General features: G+C 35.2%; 1 pseudogene; it reads right to left on the bottom strand.

The window, feature by feature from the left end:
* Nucleotides 1–10,199: 10,199 nt before the first annotated feature.
* Nucleotides 10,200–10,299, bottom strand: LOC122095174 (annotated as a pseudogene).
* Nucleotides 10,300–10,616: the final 317 nt, after the last annotated feature.

The raw sequence follows: 10,616 nt of genomic DNA, 5'->3' as shown, positions 1-10,616 counted from the left end.
CTAAATAGCTGAAACGATCCTCAACAGAAAGATCACTGCAGGACGAATATCAGTACCAAATTTCAAACACTAGTACAATGCCATAGTAATCAAAACATCTTGGTACTGACACAAGAACAGACCTCAGGACCAATGGAATAGAATTGAAAACTCAGAAATGAACTCACAGACCTATAGCCACTTAATCTTCGATAAGGGAGCTAAAAAAACTATAATGGAAGAAAGACAGCCTCTTCAGTAAATGGTGCTGACAAAATTGGTTAATCACTTGTAGAAAACTAAAGCTAGATCCTTATATATCACCTGCAGCAGAATCAACTACAAATGGGTCAAAGACCTCCGGGTCAAAGCAGAAACTCTGAAAACATTACAGGACCGAATAAGAGCAACCCTAGGTCTCCTTGGCACAGGCCGAAATTTTCTTAATAGATACCCAGAAACACAAGAAATCAAAGAAAGGTTGGACAAATGGGATTGAATGAAATTGCAGAACTTCTGCATGGCAAAGGACATAGCTAGCAAGGTCAATAGAAACCGCAAGGATTGGGAGAAGTACTTCACTAGCCATACAACAGACAAGGGTCTTATATCTAAAATATACCTGGAACTCAAAAAATTGAATCCCCCTACAACAAATATTCAAAAAAACAACTGCCCAATAAATGAGCAAAAGTCTTTTTTTTTTCTTTTTTAAAGTTGTTTTTATTGTGAAAATACTGTACAGAGGGGTTAGAGTTACATGAACAAGGTAATGAATTCATTTCTTTTCTTGAGGGGTTATTATTTTCTTTGTTTTTTTTTTTTTATTGTGAGAACACCGTACAGAGGAGCTACAATTACACAGGCAAGATAATGGTACATTTATTATCAAGCATTGTTGCCTCCTCTTTGTTTCCCCTTCCCATCCATTCCCATAGTCCCCCTACCTCCCCCAATCTAATCTTTACCCACCCCCCCCGCCAAAGTTGTAAAGTTCGTTTTTCGACATCACCACTAATGTCTCTCCCCCACAGTATAACACCTGCTTTCACAGTATTTGGTGTTGTTATAATTTGTGGAGGGGAAGGACAAAAACAAATCGAGCTAAAGCCTTAAAGAGAAACTTCTCTGAGGAGGAAGAAGGATTGCCAATAGACACATGAATAAATACTCAAACTCCCGAGCCATAAAGAAATGCAAACCAAAACAACATTTAGATACCATCTCACCCAGTTAGAATGGGTATAATCAAGAACTCTAATAACAACAGATGCTGCATGGGATTTGGAGAGAAGGGAACTTTACTGTATTGTTGGTGGGAGTGTAAACTTGTTCAACCACTTTGGAAAGTAGCATGGAGCTTCCTCAAAAGACTCCACATAGAGCTCCCCTCTGACCCAGTAATCCCACTTTTGGAGATTTACCCAAAAGTTCACAAACAAAGCTATAAGCACAACCATGTTTATTGCAGATTTATTTACCAAAGGTAATATAGGGAACCACCCAGATGCCCCTCAGTAGATGAATGGATCAAGAAAATGTGGTATATATACAAAATGGAATTCTATGCCTCCATGAGAAAGAATGACATTGCCCCATTTGTTAGGAAGTGGAAAGACTTGGGAAAAATTAAATTAAGTGAAGTAAGCCAGGCCCAAAGAAATGTAACTCCCATGGTTTCCCTTATTTTCAGTAACTAATTTATGTCTGAGACCAGCAGAAATGGTCAGTTAAGTTGATGTTGGGCGAAATGAACCCAAGATAAGGATTCAATTTTTTTTCTTTCTTTCAATTGTTCCTAACATACCTATAAGATGATTTCTTTGTTGCTTTGTATGTCCACCCCCCCTCGGTATATCCCTGCTTTCACTGTATTTGATGTTGGTATAATTTGTGGAGGTGAGGGAAAAAAGAGATTGTCTAAATATGGATACAGGTGGACTCATTGCAACAATGAGATGTACCAGATTTTATTTCAAAAAATAAAATGTACAACTTTGGCTGGGGGGATTGGGGGGAGATGGGAAGTGTTGGAAAGGGTAAACAAAGGAGTAGGCAACAATGCTTGATAAGAAATGTACTTATTACCTTGCCCATGTAATTGTAACCCCTATGTAAGGTACTTTCACAATTATAAAAAAAAAGAGGCAAAAAAATTACCTGTATGGTTTCCTATGAAAAGAAAGCAGAATACAATCTGTTCCTCAAGGAAATTGACGCATAACTGGCAGTAGTCACTTTCATAAATGATGTAAGAAGACTGAAGAACAAATTTCAACACAAACTTCCTGATATAAAATTTACTTTGTCCCCTGTAAACAACCTTTCAATTCTATCTATGTCTTGTTCTCAAAATGATTCGTATTTTATTCTTATATTTTTAAATTAACTTTAAGTAGTTGAATGGGAATTTTAGTTTGACAAAGCAGTTTATGAATAATGTTTAGTGAGGTTTTTTTTTTCTTTTTTCTCTCCTGAGGTTTGAACTCTGGGTCTGGTTTTCTTTATAAGGAAAAGAATCTAAAGGACATTGCCAAGGCCCTGAGTTCAAGCCCCAGGACTAGCCAAAAATAAAAAAAAAAGATGCATTGTATTAAGCCAGGCACTACAAGCTCACGCTTGTTTTCCTAGATACTCAGGAGGCTGAGGATTGAGCTTTGAAGCCTTGAGATTCTTTTCCTTATAAAGAAAACGTAATCTGTTTTATCCATTTTTCACATGCAAAATTAGTATTTCCCAAGTACGTAAGTCCATGTAAATTTTTTTCATGTTGTTTTGCATGCATGTGTATAATTGTAGTACATCCTCAATGGGCATTTCAATAATTTATTATATTCTATTGTAAAAGGTTTTGCAATATCTATTCTTGTACATGTGTCTCATTTGACATAAGTTGAAATATATTTTGTATATAAAATTATGATTGAAAATGCTGGATCATAGAGGCAACTCTATGTATAATATCTTAAAGATTGCCAGTATGTTTAACAATTGACTATATTACTTTAAGTGTCAAGCACCAATGTATAAGGATTCCAATTTCTACATAGTGGTTGTGCAGGGCGATCACATGGTAAGTATTAGCCTGATGTTCATCTCCCCCTGTATCAACTAACCTCATTGTATTTTATGACTAAAACAGCAGCACTTAGTGTACAAATTCTAGGAAAATTTCCCAGAATTATTGTGTACACTCATAATATTCACTTTATCTTTGTTAGAAAATAGGCAACTGTAATATGAAAACTCAAAGTTCATAATCAATGCATACCTCCCTGGTGAAAGGAACTGCTAAAGTATAACATTTTTGATTTCTAGCTCAAAATAATAAAAATCATATTCTATCCCTTCACTCAACACTGCACTGCCTTGGGACCCTATCTCTGTTTAACACTTACTGAAAGAATGACCTCCCCAATTCCTGATGGAAACAGACTGCAGGTCTTATGGACCAATCATTTCCACATTGTAGCTCACCTAAGTTGTTTACCATAGAAGTATTTTGATTGCTTTTTATACCAACATTTTGAGAGAAAGATACTACTTTAAAATGCTATTAAAGCAAGACTGATATAAAAATCACCTTTGACCCTAGATAAATATTTTACCTTTCCTATACCCAAAAATGCACTCTGACCTATTATTATTGTTAGGAATGAGAGGTTAAAAATCATAGACACCAAGACCTAAGTAAGAATTAATGACTCTCCAACTTGTGAATACTATTGGTTTAAAAAGACATGAAGGGCTGGGAAGGTGGCTTAGCGGTAGACCGCTTGCCTTGCATGCATGATGCCTTGGGTTCGATTCCTCAGCACCACACAAGCAAAAAGAAAAAAGCTGGAAGTGACTCTGTGGCTCAAGTTGTAGAGCACTAGACTTTAGCTGAAGAGCTGAGGGACAGCGCCCAGAGTTCAGGCCCCACTACCGAACAACCCCCCCCCCCCCAAAAGAGACATCAATACTACCAAATTTTTTCAAAATTTCTTATGATACTGAAAATTCAATTATAAACTATTAACACTTGAATATAACTCATTTCATGGGAGTAGAACACAAAACACAAGATTAGTCCTAATCATTTTAAAAGACCTTTATTTATACTACAAATTCATTGTTACACCTACAAAGATTCTAAAAATAACTGAAGCATAGTGACACAAAAAATAATTTAACTGCATCATCTACATTCAAAGGACTGAGCTAATAGAAAACAAAATTATACTAATAATTAGGTTCCCCTATTCACTTATATTCCTTTATTCTATTTCTTTTAGTTTCATAAAAACTGGCTTTTCATAAAATGATGCATAAAAAGCCTATATACCCACTTACATTTTCAGATCTTAACAATATTTATTTCAGAAATATCTATAGCTGTATAGTCAACGAACTAGAATAATACTAAAATATTTAAATGGTTTTCAGAAATTGCAAGACTCGCTCTGGGATGTTATTTATATTGGAAAAGATATTCAAAAAGCCTTATTTGTTAAAGTTGTGTTAGTTACTCCCACAAAAGTACTATTAATGAAGAAACATTTGTATGTACAAAACAACTTGAAATGCATCCACAATCTGGAGGTGACACATGTTTTTTGTTTGTTTTTTTTGAAATATATATCTAACAAGCATAGCCACAATACTGATTTTCAGGCAATATGATGGGATATTCAAACTTTAAAAATACGGAGTTAATTATCATAGTGTGAAAGAAAGTATTTTTCAACAGAAATCTGGAAAGAGTTGATCCACCTTTAGATTCACAGAAATAACCAGAGAGTAATACCTATTTGGTCAAGTCGGTCAAAAATCACTTCATGAGTATTTCTTATAAATATAACTAATTTAAGAGTCAAATACATATTTTGTACTGACAGTTGTGAAGTGTGGTTCCACTGAAATGACAGGACCGAACACTGATAAATAAAAAACTTTGCAACACAGCTCTTTTCAGCCTCACCCTGTTCATATTGGCAAGCAACATTGAAACAGCACACACACACACACACACGCACACACACACACAAACACACATGTGTGCACATGTACACAAACATATACACGCATGCTAAATTCAGGGTTTATTGTACAAAAAAGTTCAAATAAAATATTAGTGATTAGGACAAATGATAATTTGCCTTATTACAAAATAATACATAATCCAGTCAACATCGTTGTTACATTTTACCTGCCCCTCCACATGTGACCACTTAATTTATTTTAGGTAATTAATTAACTAATTCATTCCTTCATTAGTTAAATACTAATACTAGAGCTTGAACTCAAGGCTTAGCTCTGTCCCAGAATTTGATATTTTTTTGTTTTAGTTCTCTCAAGGCTAGCATTTTACTGCTTGTAATACAGCTCCATTTCTAGCTTTTGCTTGTTACTTTCAAACCAGAATCTAATGGACTTTTTTTCTTGGTCTGGTTTCAAACCACAATCATCAGATTTCGTCTTTCTGATTAGCTAGGACTAAAGACATGAGCCACCAGTGTGGCTCCTACTTTTTCCTATACTTATCTATTGCACATACTTAAATAGCAATTTAATATTGAGAGTATAGAAGCAAGATGTATAGTGATTATATTGTTCTGTCAGAAATTCAAATTAGTAATATAAATTTCTTCTTAAGACCATCCACAAAAAATACTTGAGGAGAAATCTGATGATGATGATGATGTGTGTGTGTGTGCTGTTGCAATATGTTTCACAAATAAGCACTGTGCAGGGGTGTCCAGACATTCACAGTAATTGCGTGAATATCTGCCTTGAGCTACTAACTCATGGACAATGTCTGAGTGTCCACTCTAGGCTTCCCGATGAAGAGAGGAATACTCATCCTCATCCCTAGTATTCAGATGAGTGGCCTTTTTGGAAAGTAGTCTCTGCACTGTAATACGCTGCAAGAAAAGCACTCTACCATTGAGCCACCTTCCCAGCCCAAGGATTAAGATTCTTGTCTGTAACTTGGTCAAAGCTGTGTCTCTTTATGTAGGCTACTAAAAATGTATTTACTAATTTCAAGTAAATATATAACTTCTATTTCCATCTCTTTTACCAAATAAAAAATAAAATTGTTTGCTTTGTAAATTGATCAGAAGCATGGATTTTGTGTCTACCTAGGTCATTGCATATCTGTATCCCTCTTCCTCTCTCTCTTTCATGTTTCTCATAGACAATATGGTTGCTCTATAATTATCCTAATTTATTTTGCTTTTATATTTTTGGTTGCAGCATTTCACTTTCTGCTCTGCCATTTCCCAAATCAGCACCACATAAACAGAACCACAGAAATGGTTCTGTGGCTCAAGTGGTAGAGCATTTGCCTTGATTTGAAGAGCTCAAGGACGGTGCCCCAGCCCAGGGTTCAGGCCCCATAACTAATTTTTAAAAAACAATAGAATGGAAGACAGACAGCCTCTTCAGTAAATGGTGCTGGCAAAACTGGTTAACTACATGTAGAAAACTAAAGCTAGATCCTTATATATCACCCTGCACCAGAATCAACTCCAAATGGATCAAAGACCTTGAACTCAAAGCAGACACTCTGAAAACACTACAGGATGGAATAGGAGAAACCCTGGGTCTCCTTGGCACAGGCCGAAATTTTCTGAATAAAGACCCGGAAACACAACAAATCAAAGAAAGGCTGGACAAATGGGATTGTATAAGGTTGCAGAGCTTCTGCAGGGCAAATGACATAGCTAGCAAGATCAATAGAAAGCCCACGGACTGGGAGAAGATCTTTACTAGCCATACAACGGACAAGGGTCTCATATCTAAAATATACTTGGAACTCAAAAAATTAAACCACCCAACAACAAATCCTCAAAGAAACAACTGCCCAATAAGTAAGTGGGCGAAAGACTTAAAGAGAAGCTTCTCTGAAGAAGAAAGAAGGATGGCCAATAGACACATGAAGAAATGTTCAACATCCCTAGCCATAAAAGAAATGCAAATCAAAACAACATTGAGATATCACCTCACTCCAGTTAGAACAGCAAAAATCAAGAACTCTAACAACAACAGATGCTGGAGGGGATGTGGACAGAAAGGAACCTTACTTCATTGTTGGTGGGAATGTAAACTTGTTCAACCACTTTGGAAAGCAGTATGGAGGTTCCTCAAAAGACTCCACATAGAGCTCCCCAATGACCCAGCAATCCCACTTTTGGGCATTTACCCAAATGATCACAAACAAGGCCACACTAAAGCTACCAGCACAACTATGTTTATTGCAGCATTATTTACCATAGCTAAGACATGGAACCAACCCAGATGCCCCTCAGTAGATGAATGGATCAAGAAGATGTGGTATATATACACAATGGAATTCTATGCCTCCATCAGAAAGAATGACATTTCCCCATTTGTTAGGAAATGGAAAGGCTTGGAAAAAATTATATTAAGTGAAGTAAGCCAGGCCCAAAGAAACATAGGTCCCATTGTTTCCCTTATTTGCAATATCTAGTATAGGTATGAGTCAAGCGGAAAAAGTCAAATAATGTGATGTTATGAAAACGAAACCTCAAATATGTATTTTAATGTTTTTGTTTCTTTCATGCATGTGTTTCTAACGCATTTATAATATTATCTCTTTGTTGCTTTGTATGTCCCTCCCCCACAGTGTAACCCCCGCTTTCACTATATTTGATGTCAGTATAACATGTGGAGGAGATGGGGACAAACAAGTCGTTTAAGGATTCAGGTGGACCTGTTGCAACAATGAGAAGTACAAAATGTCATGTCAAAACCAGCTTTACAATGTCGGGGGGGGGGGGGAGGGGGGGGTATGATTGGGTGGGAGGGAGGGGGGAGGCTGGGAAGGGAGGTGAAGGGTAAACAAAGGAGGAGGCTGCAATGCTTGGTAAGAAATGTATGCATTATCCTGCCCATGTAATTGTAACCCCTCTGTACAGTATGTTCTCAAATAAAATAAAATTAAATTAAAAAAAAAAAAAAAAAAAAAAAAAAAAAGAATCTAAATCCTTGATAATTTTAAGAACAGGTCTGAATGAAATCAGTTGAATCACACTTTTCCTGCACAATGAAAGAAAAGGTCCAGGCTAGGAAAGCAGCTAGAGAAGGCAGGCAGATTGTATCTGTGACAAAACTTTGTGGAAAATGGTATCGAGGATTACTTATTGGTGATCCACTTGCACTGGAAACATGCTGCTGAACAATTGCTTGCTGATTCTGAATTGTTGCTTTGATCATTATATTCTCCAAAAATAGAAAATGAAATTTAATTGATATCAAAGGACTACTAATACATTTTGACTTTTCAGTAAGCATCTTCAATGATCAAAATCACCTGAAGACAGTAGATAGGCCTACATTTTTAGATGAAAACAAGTGTCTTTAAAAAAAAACAAGCAATTTAAGTAGTCATGCAAAGGACTTCTATTTTACTACTGCAATATACATATTTTTTCTAATGTTGTGTACCAATAAATAATGGAACTATTAGAAAGCTCTAAAAGCTCATATATTGAATAGTTAGTTCTCTTACACTATAACATGGTATTTCCCAAATCATTTATGTAGAAGGCATTGTTTCCTATTTTCTCATTCCTAGAATAAGCTGCACATGAAGACACCACTGGTCCTCATTTTCAGTCAGTGCATTTGAATACGGAGAAAAATGTTTCCTCTGCTCTCTATCAATTCACAACTCTCCAGTTGGAATAATTTAAAATAGTAAAAGTGGAAAAAGATAAAATAAATCATGGTGAAAAAACATGCAGAAAATTCACCGGATTTTTCTGAATATTTCAACCAATGTGAACTATTGGGGAAATACAGGGACACCTCATTCCCACTGGTACTCAAAGTCTCTGGTTAGGCAATTCTGATGAAGACCAGGAACAAGATGAAAACGTGAGGAATGGTATCAATTGCAAGAAAATAATGGAGAAGAATCCATGCAAATTTCTTCTTTGGGATACCGAAATTAATCATCTTACTACACTGCCAAGACTACTTTCCAAAAAGGTCACTCATATATATACTAGGGATGAGGTAAGTATACCCCTCTTCATCGGGAAGCCTAGAGTGGACCTTTAGACATTGTCCATGAGTTAGTAGCTCAAGGCAGATATTCATGCAATAACTCTGAATGGCTTGGCAACCCTGCACAGTGCTTATATGTGGAATAATACCAGAAGGATTTCTTTCTTACTTCATCATGATGCAGATACCAATCCCCAAACTAAAGGCCTCTTGACCCCCTTGCATCTTGATGGTGGAATAGAAATAGCATAGATATGCTGTATCTCCTTCTGTTGAACCATTATATCAAACCGGATCTGAAGAACAACTTGGAAGAAACTGCATTTGATATTGCCAAAAGGATAAGTATGTATCACTACCTCTTTGAAGTTGTGGAAAGCTGTACAAATTATTCTCCTACGTAGTAATGGTTTGGTTAAGTTTCTTAAATTTCAAAAGTGCCAGTCCATCCTTTGTGTCCCTACAAAATATTTTCATAATACAAAGCAACAGTAATATTTTAATTTAAAAATTCATGGATTCCATGGTATTCTTCTACGTGAATTGCCTGACTTTGATGTCAAAATGTATTCAAGAGTTGTTTGTATGCATCTATAATGATTTCTGCAGAGTTTGTGATTTTTTTTTAATTTTAACTTATCTGTTGAAATGAATAGTATAGAAACTAAAGATATTCGTGGTGCTTGTCTGAAAAAAAGTATCTATGTTTGTATAAAGTCCATAATCTATTTCATTGTTTTCTAAATATAATACTTTGAAGTCTACATTGTTTTATAATATATAGGTTCATTAATAAATGTGTCCTTTCAGATTACATTCCATATAGAAAAACTTTAAGATTCCTTTTTTCTTAGGTCCTTATATTATTTTATTTCTTTGGGATAAAATGACAATGTTATCAAATTTCAAGTTTTGTAAAAGTTATGCTATGTAAGGGTCTTTTTAAGGTGAAGATTTAATACACTGATGTCAAACTAATCTTTAAGGTGAAGATTTAATACACTGATGTCAAACTAATCTTTAATTCTATGAATTATATGTATTGTTACACTTGTATTTTTGCAATCAAATTTTTAAGGTGAAGATTTAATACACTGATGTCAAACTAATCTTTAATTCTATGAATTATATGTATTGTTACACTTGTATTTTTGCAATCAAATTTTTAATAACTGTTTTTCATTTCTTGCATGAGAAGAATGAAAAATATGGAATACTTCACAAATTTTCATACCATCCTTGTGCAAGTGCCATGTTAATCTCTGTATTGTTGTAATTTGTGTAGACCTGTTGCTGAAGCATGTAGTATCCTCTAAATTTAAGTAGTTAATGATGCAATCTTTATACAAGCTTATATCCTTGGTTGCCTATTTCTAACAAGGAACACTTATTGTTCTTAAAAACGCTTTTGATCTTATTTCTCTAAATTTCGGTGTATAGTGGAAAAAAACTGATATTGTTTGGTCGATTGCTCACATTTGCAATTTTTGGTCAATGACTATTTTGTAGTTTTCATTTTAAATTTGATCATATTTTGAAGCCTTTATAGCTAAGTCCAAAGGTGATGGATTTTCAAGTACTTATTTATCAACTGAACTAGCTTTGTGGAGCTAATGGAT

The sequence above is a fragment of the Dipodomys spectabilis genome, unplaced genomic scaffold, assembly GCF_019054845.1.
Source record: "Dipodomys spectabilis isolate Male_0828 unplaced genomic scaffold, ASM1905484v1 ptg000339l, whole genome shotgun sequence".
Taxonomy (NCBI): domain Eukaryota; kingdom Metazoa; phylum Chordata; class Mammalia; order Rodentia; family Heteromyidae; genus Dipodomys; species Dipodomys spectabilis.
Note: the sequence above shows the minus strand (reverse complement) of the source record. Positions and strands in the feature narration are given on the sequence as shown.